General features: G+C 41.4%; 1 non-coding gene across 1 annotated transcript; it reads left to right on the top strand.

Annotated features, from left to right (window-relative positions):
• The first annotated feature begins 12,350 nt into the window (after positions 1–12,350).
• On the top strand, positions 12,351–12,424 carry trnan-guu (transfer RNA asparagine (anticodon GUU)). Its single transcript has one exon. It is a non-coding gene; the product is annotated as a tRNA-Asn (tRNA).
• Positions 12,425–17,413: the final 4,989 nt, after the last annotated feature.

The following is a 17,413-nucleotide window of genomic DNA, read 5'->3' as shown; positions in this document are numbered from 1 at the left end:
TAAGAAAACTAGTTTTTTCTCAATAGTGTAAATACCTTTTAGTATTCCATCATACTAGTTATTGGTATTTTGAAATGGATAGTTTCCAATGCCAGGTAACTATTGGTATTGATGCATGTCTTTATCTAGTTCTAGTTATTTTATGAATTTAGATTGTATTGAGCTAGACCTTTTTTCCCCTCACTCGTTTTTGGGTTTACTGGTAAGGCCCACGTTTATTTTCCATTCCAACTCTCCTTGAGAAGGTAGTAGTATCCACTTACTTGGACCATTACTGTCCGACTGATACAAGAGCTCCCACAATTAGATACTGATGTCGATACAACTCTCCATCCGTTTTCATTGGCGTTAAGGGTTGAATTTATGCAGTGTAACAGCACAGTCAGACATCCCACAATTAAAATAATATTTAGACTCGTGGGAATCAATTTAACTTCAAAAGACATTTTAAGAACGTTACTGAGAACTCAATTCTTCTCAACGAATGATAAACTTTACCCCCATTTGTTAACTTAATCCCTCTCTTCCTCTATTTCTTATTTACACCCTAATCCCATTCAACCCCATCTGATAACATTTATGTTTTCACGCGTAGGCCGACGAAGTTCAGCCCTGTCTCTTCACAGCAGTCAAATGATATGTCCATAATAGGTGGGCTGAATCTTCCGTCTATTAAGATTTGCAAAGAATAAAGGAAACGGGCCAATAATGCGCCATTAGCACTCCTACGCTACCCTGGAATCCAAATAGATTTTGTCCAGATTGCCACCTGCTCCTTCCCCCGTTCGCTTCAGGTCCAAAGATTTTTTCTATTTCAGCATTTAACATACAAATCACAGTACTCCAGTGTATAGAATTAATCAGATTTACATTCCATTGAGTTTAAGAATAATATTGGGAACTCTGTCAACGGCTTCCTGTCCTTAGACCACGATTCTAGTCAATTTCTGAACTCTTCAACCCCTTTCGTACCATTTTTAATGAGATCACGTCTCATTCGCCCGTACATTTAGTGCTGATGGGTCAATGCTAATTAGCTTCTTCCCAAAGGACTACACCCTTGTCCCAAGATTCTCCTCAGTGAATCGCATCTGCAATGCATGTATTTTTGTTGAGGTGTGGAGGCCAAATTACCACATAGGATTCCAGGCGCAATCACAACAATTACACGATTCTTCCATAATCTTTCATTTTAGACCTATTGCACAGGTGTAGCTGCATTGGAAATTGCTGCCTTAATGAATAAGCCCACTAACTTAGCTATATCTCTTGCCAGAAACAACGTTGTTTTTATTATCCACCTACCCAGCTGATTTAACAGAATCAGTAAACTCGTGTATTTCACATTGTACTATCATCAATAAGAGCATAAGAAATAGGAGCAAGATTCGGTCATCCGGCGCATCGATCCTGCTCCGCCATTCAATATGATCATGGCTGATCTGATGACAGGCTAATCTCCACTTACCTGACTTTTCCCATATCCCTCAATTCTCCTACTATGTAAAAATTTGTCCTACCTTGTCTTAAGTATATTTACTGAGGTAGCCTCTACTGCTTCAAATTCCACAAATTCACCGCCCTCTGAGAAAAGCAGTTCCTCTTCATCTCCGTCCTAAATTTACTACATTGAATCTTGAGGCTATCTCCCCTAGTTCAGGACTTCTCCACCAATGGAGACAATTTACCTACCTCTATCTTAATTTCATAATTTTACACATTTCCATAAGATCCCCTTTCATTCTTCTACGTTCCAACGAGTAGAATCCCAGACATCACTATCTCTCCTCATAGGCCAACCCACCGAAGTACAGATTTTAAGTAGAACCATTTGCGCTCAATTGGTAACATTCTCGCCATCCAGAGATGTGCAGTTATTCGCTTTGATAAGGAATTTGATGAAAATTTTGAGTTTTGAAAGAAATGTTTTCAAAAGGCTGCAGCATAAAGGGGTTATATGAAACAAGTATCAAGTATCCAGTGCATGGGATTTTCAAGGAGGTTAGAGTGTAAAAGTAGAGAGGTCTACAACATCTAAACAAGACATTAATGTGACCACATCTCGAATGCTATGGAGCCGCTTCCACTTTCGTGCTTAAGAAAAATATATTATCATTGGAGATAGTTCAGAGATGGTTCACTTGAATTATCTCGGGATCGGTCGATGTCCTATGAGAAAAGAATAAATAGGTTGGATCTATGGACAACACAGTTTAGAAAAACGAGAGGAGTAAAACACGAAAGTCAGCACTGGCTTTCGGCTCAAGACCAAAACGTTGGTTATATATCTTTGTGTTTGCTCTATAAAGTCCACTGTTTGAACTGCTGAATTACTCCGGCATTGTGTTTTGCTTAGATGAACGGGAGGTGATTTCATGGGAAAATCTAACTTTCCTAGGATATGGGACGAGGTAAATGCTTGAATGAAATCTATCCTCTTGGGTAAAAGTCGGCCCTGGTCTTACTTCTTGTGGGTTTATGGTCTTAAACGTGCTAATACATTATCCAGACCCCATTAACCTGCATTTTGAACGAACTGGTCACTAAAACCAATGGACTCTTTCTCAAACCTCAGCAACTGACAAAATCCTTTTCCATGAACAACCAGGTTGTTCAGAAACATGAGTAAAACAAATGAGAACTTCTTCATGTTCTCAAACATATTTGACTCCAATTACCCTCTATCCAAGCTAGAGCCAACCGCACCACTCTCCACAGCCCATGACATCACCTGAAGTGGCCCCACCTTAGTTCACCAGCTGCCCAAACCACCACCTTTGCCTTTGCTACCTCCGCACTCCTGGATTTTACCCACCATGAACTTCTTATCCAAAACTCTGATGTTCGTGACATACTTCCAAGAGCTTGTTCAGCTTCTGCCGACGCCCTGACACGCTATTCCAGTCGATTGTAAATGTTTCACCCTCATTTTTACACAGATTTACATTGCCTCCCCTCTCTTTGTCGTGTCCTCCAGTCGCACAAACATCTAATCTCTTTAAACCGCAATGCTTGGTTTTGCCATAGCTTTAAGTTCCAATTATCCACTTAAATTAAAACATTCCGAAATGCAGAGGAACTCCGCCGGTCTTTCACCGTCCGTAGGAGGTGAATATATATGCCGAGAAATCTTGATCTCCAATGGACGGTGAGTTCCTGCAGATTTCGGTGTGTTTTTACTACAATCATAGCGCCTGCAGACTTTCGTGTTTCACTTCGTTCCCTTAAAGTGTCTGTTTTCCATTCTTAAAATAGTTAATATAGCAGTACTTTTACTTTCATCCAGTGTCCGACTGCCATTTCTAATATCCCTGTATTATCCAGGTTCAGTGCCAGTCTTTGATGAATTACTCTCCTGGTGTGCAGCCGGATGCTTTACGGACATTCAGGAGCTTTATGAATGACAGCTGTCATTTCACACCGTAAGACAGCCAGATCAATTGCTGTTCAAATTCAAATCCCTTTGGCGGGCTTGAGGCAATCCGAATATTGCGCGGTGCGTGTCAGGAAATGAGTTGATAAAAATCCCTCTGCTGAAAAAAATGGAGCAGAAGCAAAAAATGGGAGCCTGAGAATTAGCGACATTACTTATCCCATTGGGGGTGCAGAGGCAACCGCTCTGCACAATATAATTATTTGTTTGCTCGAAGCTACAAATTCTCTTATCTGCTGCTGGAGAGCCAGGCTGCTCATTTGACTGATTCCGCCATAAGTGCAAACATCTCTATATCATAAGGTCAGGAGTAACGTACAAAAATGAACACGTTAAACCTATGGACTCTATACCGGTTTACCGGGATTACCAACGAGCGCATATACCCCGTGCCCCCGTTTTCTGGGACTGGTTTTATGCCCAACCACCAGCTGGTTCGTCCTGATTTTTATAACCTTTTATCCATGGACCCATATATTAAGGTTAAAAATGGCCAGAGTCCAAAGGGTTAAACTATTTCCGAATGCTTTACAAGGAAATGCATTTAGTCTGTTTTGTTAAATACAGAATTTTGCAAAGGGTTCAAGCCAACAGAAAGGAACTCCTGATTCCATGTCACAATATGAATCACCGTGTTTCGGATGTTTAGAATTTACTGTGAATTTACTAATTTGCATATTTAAGTAATTGCAAAGAATAGTCATTGAAATTGAATAATCTTGTTTGTCTGCAAATTTAAAGTTGACACCTGGGCATATCTTAATAGCCGCGAAAGTCACGAGGCATTTGCAAGGTTGGTTAAGGGAAGTAGCAGTGTTGCCACAGCAGGACTTGAGCATGACAATTTATTGTCAAGTACATAAATAGAATTTACAGATGGGCCGAAATTTTAACTAGGGGTGTTATGGGGACGCCAATACCCCTGAGCATAAAACCCTGCAAAGGGTAGTGGACACCGTTCAGGACATGACAGGAAAAATCCTCCGCACTATCGAGAACATCTACAGGAAACGCTACAGTCGGAGAGCAGCAGCAATCATCCAAGACCCACACCACCCAGCACACGCTCGCTGCTACCATCAAGGAAGAGGTCTAGGAGCCACAAGACTCGCACCACCAGGTTCAGGAACAGTTGCTACCCCTCCGCCATCAACGACAAACTCAATCAGACTCTTACTTTTGCATTTTATTGATCTGTTTCTCTCTGAATTGAACACTCAGTTTGTTTACATTCCTTTATTTGTTTACGTTGGGTCAGTTTTTTGCGCTACCAATAAATGCTAATTCTGCGTGGCCCGCGGGGAAAAGTATCTCAGGGATGTGTGCGATGTCAAGAATGTACTCTGACAATCAATCTGAAATTTGAAATCTATACAGGTAAGTAAGATACACAGATAACAATAGCCTCATTGAAATTACTGCAATATATTTCGAGACAGAAAATGCGATAATAAATATAAAAGGGAGCATTAACTTTTGGTGAATTGCTAATGTCATTATCTGTATTGGTTCTGAAATAGGCCTGTCTCGTGTTGTCAGTTGGAGAGAATGGCGTTAAGAATGTCACCTTTATTGGGGAAAATGTGATACTGGGACTGAAAATGACTCCGTGATTTTTCCTTTATTTTCGCTCATTCAGATTATGACATCAACCAATATAGGAAAATGTTATCAACAGCATTAGGACGTTCTGTGAATCCTCGAAAGGGGGGAGGGGGTTCTAGCCAGTGCAGATGCATCTGTTCACGGAATGATTCCCCTTCGGAAACAATGAACATTTAATTACGAAGTATCTCTGCCAGTAATTTGAACCCACGTCATCCGTTTGGATGCTTGACTCATGAGACATACTGGCAAAATCGTTCTTACAATGGAGTTGGCAAATAGTTCACACACAACCTCTCAAAATCTGTGTCGATGCGCGGCAGATTAAATGCTCAAACGTTATGGTTCTCGACACAGGAGAGATCACCCCAGCAGAACCAAAAGCTAAAACCTAGAGCATTTTTTAAAGACTGCTTCAGTGGAAGCTCCATGACCAATATTTCTGCTGACTTGCCTCTTAAGTCGACCCCTGCAGATCTCGAAACTCGATTTACGGATGTCGTCCAGTCTTCGTCTGTATCCCGTCATTAAACTATAAAAATCCGGGCTGTCTGCTTAAAACTGCGCATCCCCACTCAGAGGAGAGCAAAAGAATCAGAAGGAAAGGAAATGGGGGGGGGGGGGGGGGGATCGCTGGGTTCTTATTTCGGGGTTTCCCTGCAGGGCGAGGTGAAAAGTGAAGGCGGACAGGAGAATGATCCCAACAGTGTTCTCTGTGTTCAGGCTTCAGGAGGAAATCTGCCTGCAAATGATATCACTGATATCATTTGTTTGCACTGCTCATCTTGTTTGTGGTAGATACATTTGATCATAGAAAATGGAAGCAACTGATTCTCCTCCTTCATCGTCTAAATCAGTGGTTTTCAAGCCACCTTAAATATTCCGTATGCCAGAGGTGCTCTGTGATTGGCAGGGGATTATTTAAAGTGGTATGTGAGTGCGAAAAAAAAAAGTTGAGAACCACATCGTTATTGAAATATTTTGCTGAGAAAAATGATCTCCCATTTCCTTTGGAGTTATGAAACTGTACACATTACGGGCCAATTAAGGTACGATTAAAACAGTGGGGTTTTCAAACTTATTCTTTCCACTCGCATACCATTTTGCTCAAGCCCCGAAACCTCGGTTATGTATTTTTACCTTTGCTATATAAAGGTGGACTTTTTACCCCCTCCATAAATCTTCGTCCGCGAAGCCAAGCCAAAGAAGAAAGAAAAGATATAAAGGAGACTATTTGAGCTGCTGAGTTTCTCCAGCATTCTGTGTTTTTACCTCAACCACGGTGTCTGCAGACGTTCGTGCTTTACTTCCACTTTAAGTAATCCCTTACTAATCACAGGGTTGGTTTTATGTGAGTGGAAAGAAAAAGTTTGAAAACCACTAGACTAAATCGTCTATCCAGCAGCATATCTGGAGCGTCTTCGCCCGCGAGGACTGCGGTAGGTTCACAGCCGCCATCTCAAGGGCAAATAAGGACAATAAATGAAGGTTTTGCCGGAGACATCCACATCATATAAAAAGACACAATTGCGAGAAATTACGGAGGGTTTATCCAAGGAGGTCAGAAGCATGTGCTTAATTATTATAACTGTTTTCACGACTATTTGAGTATTCGATAAAGTTCGCGACATTGGGCATAGCTCTGATGAAGAGGATTTGGCTGCACGGCATTTGGAGGCCTCTTGAGAAGCAAATTCGTTCGTGGGGTGGCGGAAATAGAAGTATTTTAACCGTCAAAGGAGGATTGACTGCTGGGCTCTTGGAACCCGGCGGACAACGAGACTGGCGAAGTTTCTCTACTTGGACTTGCCTGGAGCTGGATGGGTCGTATAGCCTTAGCCATTCTATGGATTTGGGAGATTCTTTAGTCAAGAATATTGGGAACGGTTGAGGCGAGTAGGATAATGCATAGAAGTTCAAGGGATATCATGGGGAGAATAGATTGCAAGGGTTCGTTGATAGGGTTATACTAGTAAAGTGAATGCAGGCTCTTCTCGATCTTCTGAATACCCATTAAGGACGTTACACGCCTTGATGAAGGGATCAAGCCCTCAACGGGGGAAACAAAGAATCCAAGGGTTGTATGTACTCTGACAATAAATCTGAAATTAAAGGATACAAAACCAGCGTTTCGGGCTTAAGCCCTTCATCAAGGCATGAGCAAAATGTTGGCAGGCGCCAGGTGCCTGTCTACGTATGTTTATACCTTGATGAAAGGATGAAACGCTGGTTATGTATCTATCTTTGCCACATAAAGGACGCTGTTTGACCTGCTGAGTTTCTCCAACATTGTGTTTTTACCTCAACCACCGTGTCTACAGCCATTCGTGTTTTACTTCTTATATATATTTAATAATGGTTTGGAGCATTGTTCAGCTGACTTTCTTGAGGAACGATAGAATCCAAACTGATCAAGACTCGAGTTTACATGAACCCTCGATCAGGCTTTGATGGCGAATGGGTCCAAAACTGTAACATCGCCGACGTCATCAAGCGTAGATAAGTTGTTCCAAAGCGAACCCAATTGCTGTTCTCGTCACTTTCCACTCAACCCTGGGTATTTTAACCCAACAGGACATTGGTGAGTTTAACACCAGGTGTTACTGCCCCCCCCCCCCTACAAATGTGGACAATCTAATTCATATTTGGACGAATTCCCAAAACCAGGAAGAGTTTTTCTTGCAGATTATCTCAACGCAGATTGGATGTCTCCACATGTCCATCTCCTCTCCCCCCCCCCCCCCCAATCTTTCCCTATAATTCCTAGATTGTAAAGTTATTTGGGCCGACTCAGAGAAGGAAAGGGTTACATAGAAGAAGTACAACTTCTTAATAAATTTAGTCCATTCCTGGATATCCTGCCTTCTCCCATTCACACATTGTTCACTGAAACTCCTCCTTGGCTTTCGGCTCGCTCTATGAAGCAAAGACTCAACACAATGAGACTTCGCATACTTGGGATTTATTTTGGTAAAATGATCTTCCAATAAAAAGTTTTTTTTAAAAAACAAAGTCATAATTCAATAAATTGATAAACATACCCCGAAGATTTTATTTTCGGATCCTTGTAAAGGGTCGATTTACATATTCCGGAAAAGTTCTCGTGTTTTCGGGAGATTAACAGCTTTATTTCATGAAACTGATCATCTTTCCTTGAACGCGAAGCGATTAGTTACAATGGGTTTCAGCTAAACTGCCTGATAAACAGGAATGAAGGGGAGGATTGGGTTTAGCAAACCCCATAAAATGGATTTAAACCTGGCGTGTTTGAATTTACAGTGCAGAACATGTTCCCATTGACAGGAAGGTCGGTGACCAGAGGAGATGGGCGTAATCGTTTGCAATTTCTGGTATTGATAAAAAATGGAGTGAGGGGATGGAATATGATCAAATTTTAGAACAGTCATTCGTAGCCTTGAGTGAAATGTCTGGAATAGAAATGCGGGGAGGGAGCAGGAAAATGGAAGAAGGGGATAGTTGCTTCAGTCAAATGACATTGGTAGTGCGGTCTGTGGTGTGTGATTCACTGATCATTAACAAAAATAAGCAGCGAGATTCCTTTTGTGCCACTTCGGTCATGATTACTCCTCCTTCCATCGCGGGGAAAGTCATTAAACCACTTAATTGACTTTATGGGAAGAATATAACCAAACTCATTGAACCTTACAGATCAGACAGAGAAATAGTTAATCACATGAAAATTCCTGACCAAAAAAAAAAAAAATATCGATTCTGTTTCTCTCGCCACAGATTCTGTCTGATCTGCTGAGTATTCCTGGAGTCTTCTGTTTTAATTTAATTTCCTGCTGCCTGGAACGGGCTGTCATGATTAGTGGTGGAAGCGGGTAAAATCGTAGCATTTAAGAGGATTCTGAATGTGAATGGGAGTGTGCAAACAGCAGGTTTAGTTTGATTTGAATATCATGTTAGGGATGTACAGGTGGGCCGAATGGCCTGCTCCCGTGCCGCACTGTTTTATGTTCCAACATACACAGCGATTATGAATATCAAACTAGAATTAAGAAAAATTGGCCTATTGCACCATTTCCTTAACTCTGTGTTCTTCAATTGAACATCAGTCCAATGTCTTGCGCAACCTAACAAAATGATCATTAGCTAACAGGCGAGTAGATCGCTATGTGTGGGTCCTACAACGTTGGCAGAACACTTGATGGGATCCATCGCATGGGTTCCACCATTGGAATATCGCTGCAACGTTACTTTGCAACGCAATTGGTCTTCTCATCTTTCATCTTTTGTTCATTTTACTCTCGCATTTTAGTATGACTGCAAATTGGGCGCTAGGCTTCCGGAACTATTTCATCCAGTTCACACGTTCTCGCTGCAGATATATTGTTTCATCTGCGAGATGCCCAGTTCTCCGGCTGTTTGAATGCCACGCAGCTCTCAATGCCCGTTCACGCATCAGGCATTTTGCTCCACGCTTCTTCTTCACCCAACGGTAACCGAAATATACAAACGACCCTCCACGGAATACGGTTACTTAAGAGTGGAAAGTTGTTTTTTTCGGCGGTCGAAATTGTGAAGGCCTCCTTAAGTAAAAAAAAACAAACTCATCAGGTCAAACAGTGCACTTTGTATAGCAAGGATAAAGATACATAACTAACGTTTCAGGCTTGAGCCCTTCATGAGAGTAGGGCTCTCTTTAATTTTAGTGGCAGCTACAAATATGCTTTAAATATCTGCTTCATTGAGAGAGAGAGAGAGAGAGAGAGGATACGAAGGATCCTATTCCACATTAGCTCTTAGACAGTATTGGAGGCTTCCCGAAAGACCAAGAATAAATATTGGGAGGAGGTCATCGGGGGAGGGGGCTCACAGAGCCCGCCAAGTCATATTAAAAGTAAATCGTGCAATTAGAACTGGGGGCGCCATTGACAGCAACGCACGCCAATGCTGTATTAGTTTATTACAATCAGAATAAGTCGAGATAGTTGGGACAAATTTGCGTGATGGGTTTTTTTTTGTATGTGCACGCAACTGTTTTATTGACAAGCGACCAAGTTCCCAGCAGGAACGATTATTGTTTGTGTACAGTATTTGGAAGAAATGAGGAGGATGGCTTGTAATGATTTCTTTTGCAAACCCGGGGCATTTTGAGGGCCAGTTACATTCACCAAAACATCCATGATGCCGATTGACGATGCGGCGCGCGTCAAGCAAAATGCCTGATGCGTGAGAGCTGCGTGGCATTCAAACAGCCGGAGAACTGGGCATCTCGCAGATGAAACAATATATCTGCAGCGAGAACGTGTGAACTGGATGAAATAGTTCCGGAAGCCTAGCGCCCAATTTGCAGTCATACTAAAATGCGAGAGTAAAATGAACAAAAGATGAAAGATGAGAAGACCAATTGCGTTGCAAAGTAACGTTGCAGCGATATTCCAATTCAGATCCCAATTAAAGGACATCGCCACCAATCAATGCGAGTGTTATAATTCTGATGGGGGGAAGGGAAGCCCGAGGGGAAAAAAAAATCAAGTATTTGTATCTATTTCTGTTTAATTCATGCACCAAAGAACGTCGTCACAGCAATTATTCAGGATCTTATTTTATTCCTTTGCATTTGGGCGATGAGGTCAGAATTTCTCGTGGTTTGTTTTGCACTTGTTTCCCCCGGTTCAGAACGGGAAGGAACAACTGATTGCAGCCTACACTGTGGCCAGTAGAATCTATTACCTTTACCATTCAGCCAATTATCTCCCCTCCCCCCCCCCCCCACTCTACTCCAACCAGGCAGATTCATTTACGTCAGCTGAGCAATTTGATCCGTCGGCAGCCGCCGGCTGATTGACAGCTGCAACCGAGCACGCGAGTTTCCTGTTAACCATTTGATGCCCTGGAAAAAATGATACACAGAAAATAATTTTCTTTCTTCTGCTCCCCTTCCCCCACCGTTGGAATGGCAAGCACGCAATTTCCACCAAGCCCTGCGACACTTTCAGGCTGTATCAACAAGCCTTCAACCAATGTAAATGTCACAACCAAAAAAAAACTTTAAAAACCGTTAAAATGGAAGCTTTTCGACTTCTCCTGCCCACTCAGCGAGATTTTAGGTGAGTGGCGTCACTTTATTTCCTTTTATTCCCTTCTCCAACCTTTCCCCCCCCCCCACACTCACATGCCCCCTTAGCGAGCAACAGAGCACCTATACCATAGGATGCATAGGTGCTCCATGGATGACTTAAGGTGGTATGTGAGTGTGGGTGGGGGGGGAAAGGTTGCGAACTTTAATCGAATTGTCAACAAACGGCGAAGGGCAAACAATCCAAAGAAACTGGTTCTAGATACCCCAGCCAAAGGATATATCACCCCTGCTTGTCCCTCGTCAAGCCCCACAGTGATTGGGCAGGCTTCAAAGAGTTCAGCTCTCATTCTTCACTCCAGAAAGTAGATGCTTCTTTGACAAACCCTTCGGGCCAACGCATCAATCCTGGCGAAAGTTGGTTGCAAAAGAGGCAACTTCTGGAAGAACTCAGCGGGTCAACAAGGTCGAGGTTTGGGGTCGAGACCCTGCATAGCGTGTGCGGTCAAACCTTCGCTGCATTCCCTCCATCGCAAGGACCTCCTTGCTGGATGGAAAATCCAGACCCACGAGGGAGACAAGTTGTCCCTCTCCTGGACTCGCGATTGAGTCTTTTTGCAATGAACACTGGTACATCGTTTTCCTCCGCTGTCCCTGCACCTTCCGGGAATCGGGCCTCCCTGAACATGAGGCCAGTGAGCATTTTGCACAATTCGATGAGCTGAATTGCAACAGTTGTTTTGACTTGGGAACAAAATGTGATTTTCAAACAAACGGGAGAAAAAACGAATTTCTACTTTGCTTTAATTGATTCTCCTGTTAGAGTTTCCAGCCATAAGTAGGGATTATTATTGAAAAAAGCATCTCAATTAAAAAGCAAGGATTTCTTTCAGCTTCATGCAGACTCTCTGTAAAATGTATATATTTAAAAATTATAGGGTAATCGAAGCTCTGAAAATAAATGCAATTATGCAATCATTTTTGTTTTTCAAATTGCATGTCAAGGTACTTCACAACTTAAATAAACACAACTTATGTCCCTAAATAAACACAATTTATTTACAGCAAAATATAAGAAACCATCGCTGCGGTAAAAATACTCACAATGCTCTGGGAGGGGTTAATGCACTATGTCGACTTGAAATATGCTGAGAGAGTACTTTATTGGTAAATCTTATTAAATAATAATGAATGATCATCTGCACACAAACAAACTGAGGACATTACGCTGCTAGTAGAATATTAGCCAGCGATCAGAGCCAGTTCGTCTCTGTGGCGCAATCGGTTAGCGCGTTCGGCTGTTAACCGAAAGGTTGGTGGTTCGAGCCCACCCAGGGACGCAATAGTATTTTCCTCTCGCAACGTAGACTGTACGGATACATTCGTGACATCTTTGGCTTTCAATGCATTCTTCGAAGCAAAGACTATTATTTGCTTTTTTTTATCAAGTGCAGAATTAGATCATTTCTTAAAGCTATGAGGGCTGTATTTCTCATGAACAGAATAAAGCGGACCGCTATAGGAACTCAGTGGGTCCAGCAACATCTTTGGGGGTGGGGGGATGGAATTGTCGGTGTCCTGCATCTGGATCGAGAGTGCAGAGGGGGAGGGTGTAGGTGGGTGAAGGATGACGGAGCCAGGTGGGGGAGTGGAGTTAGGCGACAGTAAGGTGTGTGGCTCCTATCGCACAGGTGACTCCGACCGTCCATTATCCTTCAGCCCTCTTCGCTGCACCGATTGATTGGCCCAGGCCTTCCCGCTGCCCTTTATACATGCCCTCACCACTCTCAGCCCTGATGTATCGCCTCAAAACGAAACGTCGACAATTCTTCACACCCGTCCACCAGTCCCCCCAAATTCTAGCATCTGCAGTCTCTTCTGTCTTGCATTTATAGTGTCAGTGCCTTCGTTAACATCCTTAATATTGATCTCACGTCGAAAGATTCTGCTTCTCATTGCGTATCAATTGCGAATATAGATGAAGACTATTTTAGGAACGTTGTTTTGTCCCATACTACTCATGCACCCATATTGTTCGGGATCTTTCTTCTTCTCTTCATGTATCCTTTTTTTCGGTGGATTCAATCAAAGGTCTTTAGCGACTGTCGTAGCCCAAGGGTCTTTAAAAAAGGATTTAGCCCCCTCCCCCTCCCCACTAATATGCTCCATTGCCAGAATTGTAAAGCCATTTCATTTTAAAACGTATACAATGTTCAGTGCATGCGCCCTTACATGGCTTGTATTTAAATTCAAATTCAGTTTGGGCATGAATGGCAATGTTGCTGTCCAGACTTGGATTAGAGATTTATATCTATGTGCATGTCGAACATGTTCCCTTACATATAAAACGCAGCCATTTTGAAAGAGCTTTATAAAAGTAACCTCTCGAAGGCGACTGGCATGGAATTTTGTGCCTCTTTGTTTCAAAGACAGCTGTGTAGTTCTTAACGGCCTGGAAATAATCGAAATTTATTTTGATAGAGGGACACTTCTGCTTTTTAATCTTGTATATTATTAATTCAATGTCTATTAACATGTCATTTTAATTAGGCCGAATACCAATTAGCCTGTTTTGCGGTAGTCTATTTCTGGAGTGCAGTGCTATACCTTTTGCACTAATCCCATGTTCTATTCAGACTTGATCTACATACATTTGTTATAAGTCGATGACAATCTCATACCGGTTGTGTCTTTAATTCAGCATGTCTTAAAGGTCTCTCATACGCCTTTAATCCAGACCCTATAACTATGCGCTGCAGATCTTGTTCTCTGAACTCTAGTATGATGAAGTGTGCGGTCGAAATGCATGTTTAGAAATAAACCCTTAAATTTCGAGTTTAAATTGACTGACTATACTATCTACACTTGAAATAATTCATGGGGATTGAGACCTTGTAACTCACCAATAAATGTCGCATGCGATCCAATATTATATATGAATACAGTTTCTATCATTGGAAGTGGCTCTGGTGCCTTGTCAGGGAAAGAGATGCCTTGCATTTTCAATCCAATGCTAACGCATGAGTACTACAAGCTAACTTGTGACTGGATGTGGCACCTCTTGCTGGTTTCGACAATCTGTTTCATAATATTTAATGTACTATTGACACAATTTTGATTTAGTTTGTGCCAGAATGAATGGCGATCTGACTTACCAGAATCTTACCTTTTTTTAACGTTTTACCCCATCATATAATTCGTAGCTACTGTAATTGATGGAGAATCACTCTCAAAACCTAGAAAATGAAGCATTTAATGTTTCATATTTTCATTTTCTGTAAACGTTTCATTTTTATTTTGACTAGAGGTGCTAAAAAATACATTCACAAATACGTTGCAAATCAAACCCCCGGGACAGCTATGCATTTTCACGTGGAAGTCGATTTTACATAAATATATTCAAATACAGAATTTGTGATCACTGCATTAATATTACTAATTACCTCCATGTGTTGAATAATATTTTGTGTTGTTTTGACCCCACTTACATTGTTCATAACTTTTTTTAAAGATCAACTTGCATTCTTCAGCCAGACGGAACAAAGTCTGTGACTGCATTTTCGTCAGATTATGTTCCTATTTCTTCATACCATGGCTGCCAGCCGAGAGAATATATTCTGGGTGAAAGAGAAAGCTTCAAGAGCTGCACAAAAAAATACCTCCAGTTGATGTGTTAGTTCATCTTCATCCACAATAACACAATGGAAGTTCGTACCTGGGACGAAAGGGTTTTATAGGTCCAGGATCAGAAATTATATGAACTGCTTCTACACCACAATGTTATGGATGTACAAGCTCAAGTGATATTTTGGGTCGTAGCAACTTTAACACAATAGCTAAGAATAATAACAAATGTAACAAAGGACGGACTCTTGATAAATTGGGTGGCAAACTATATTAGTAAGTTGCATTGAGATATTTTTCTCTCTACAAATATTGTTACATTTCAACATTATTCATTATTTCAGACAAAACGCAGAATCAATGTCGTACTCTTCGTATTTTACAGCACATTTGATTGTTCTTTGTAATTAATTTTCGCTGCTGAGTTGCCTTCTTTCCAAATGTTCTATTTCTTAGATATACAATTCGAGATCTCAGTTTACCTCAAGTAGGTTTCAACCATGCAATATCTTTCTTTCTCCGTTACATCCATTTGTTGTCAATTATTCTCTGGTATAGTGAGGAAATGTTATTATATCATTAAAGAAAGGAATGGGAAACACGTGGGTAGAACTAGAAAAAAGGAAAATAAAAAGAAAATGCAATGGCATTCTTTATCAGCTTAGATTCTGCATACTGGAAAACGAGAACCAATTTAATTTGTCTCTGAAACTCGCTTTAAAAGTGTTTGAAAGCATGTTACCTGTAGTTAAGATTAGCTTGATTTGTAATCTTTGATCGGTACATAGCGATGTAAAATCGAACAACTAATAATCTTCTGGAGCATTTGACGTGTTGTCAATCTAGTTACAAATAATGTGGTTTTAATTCAGCTACAAGGGCTGGAAACACGTCTTTTTTTCTGCTACTTTTATATCCCCTTGGCAATCATTTGATTTTATGCTAACCAGTTAGATATACAATTTAGCTATGAGATTATTGTATTCTTTTTTTAAAAAAACCATAGCGTTAAATGTTTTAACCTGAAACGTTTCATCTGTGTAGACAGTTCGCAGTGCAATAAAAGCAGTGGATTTCAAAGGGTTGTATAATTTGGACTCACACGCCAAACATTTCAATCTGTGATAGGATATTATGTTTACAATAGGATAAGTATATCTGATCCTCACCTACATATGCACCATGTTAACGACACTCCCCGGTCTAAAAGAGCCCGATGGAATTATTCGTTTTTTTTTAGTTAACTAGGTCGAGGTAAGTGAATCGCCTTAAAATATTGATCAAAAATTTAGTCTCCTTGGTGGATTGGAACTATTACTTGGTACTGCGCCGAGTGATCCATTTGCGAGTGAGATCATTGGATATAGATAGATAATATACATATAGAGATAGATATATTATCTATCTCTATATATAGATAATATAAATATATAGAGAGAGATAGCTGTAGATTGAGATAGAGGTAGATATATAGACAGATATAGATAGATAGATACAGTATAGATAGATAAATACAGTGTGGATAGATAGATACAGTATAGATAGATAAATACATTATGGATAGATAATACAGTATAGATAGATAGGCAGACAGACACAACTACGTATAAGCATACATCCATACGAAAAAGCAGACACGAACAGCACAATCAGTTCAGTCACAAAGCAACAAAGGAAGGGGGGGGGGGGGGGGGGAAAGGAATGCTCCCAGATAAATAAGGATGCGGAGGAAAACAGAAATAAAAATATCGAGACATACAGAGACAAATAAAGAGGCGAAGGTGGTGGGAAAATGGGCCGAGCTTGTATGGGTGAAATGACAGAGCGAGACAAAGAATGAAGGAGGCAAATGATTGAGCGAGGGAAAGAGGGAAACAGACCCACAGAAAGAGAAGACGGAAAGAGGCTGGGTGAGATAGAATCGACAGAAACGGAGATTGATCTTCTCCGCACAAGTCTTATTTGCTTTGACAAATACCACCATTTGATTTTTACGGAGGATTCCGTGATTTCGTTTCTTCCCTGGGTATGATGTCAATCGATCTGTTTCTCTGGTTGGGGATGATGAGATTTAACCCCATTTGACATTTTCTGCTTTCCGTCTGCTTGCCATATTCTTTCTGTCCTTTTCTCGCTGTGTCTCCTGATCAACGCGTTAAAGACATTAATGTAATTAATGCCACCACCTCCTTCCCCGATAGGAAGCTTTGGCAACAAGACGCAGCAAATCACCATTGCAATAGACACCAAAATTGGACAAAGGAAATGCATTCCCCCAAAACAACGTAAATCTCAACCATAAACCACCATACATGCGGTAGTGCTTAGGTTATTCCATATCTTTGCATTTATGGCCACGTTTACACAGATTCCCGGTATTTATTAAAGCCTATTTTGGCTTTTGACTCTCGAAACGTGAATGTGTGCGTGCGCGCTGGTTGTGCGGGGAACACATCGCGTTCACGGATGTGACACGGTCTCTTGTCCTCCCTCTCTCCCGTTCCTTTGTTTCCTTCAGCTATTATCTCCGCGCCATCTATCTCTGTCTCTCTCGTGTTTTTCACACTCTCCATCCCTATCGGGTCCCCCTCACCCCTCTGGTGAGATGCCTGGTGAAGATGGGAGGGCTGGGGGGCGGGGAGGTGGGGTCCCATTGACGTGCGAGCGAGGAATCATCAAGGACAATTTAACCATAAAACGTAATC

The sequence above is a fragment of the Narcine bancroftii genome, chromosome 12, assembly GCF_036971445.1.
Source record: "Narcine bancroftii isolate sNarBan1 chromosome 12, sNarBan1.hap1, whole genome shotgun sequence".
Lineage (NCBI taxonomy): Eukaryota > Metazoa > Chordata > Chondrichthyes > Torpediniformes > Narcinidae > Narcine > Narcine bancroftii.
This window is presented reverse-complemented; position numbering and strand designations above follow the sequence as displayed.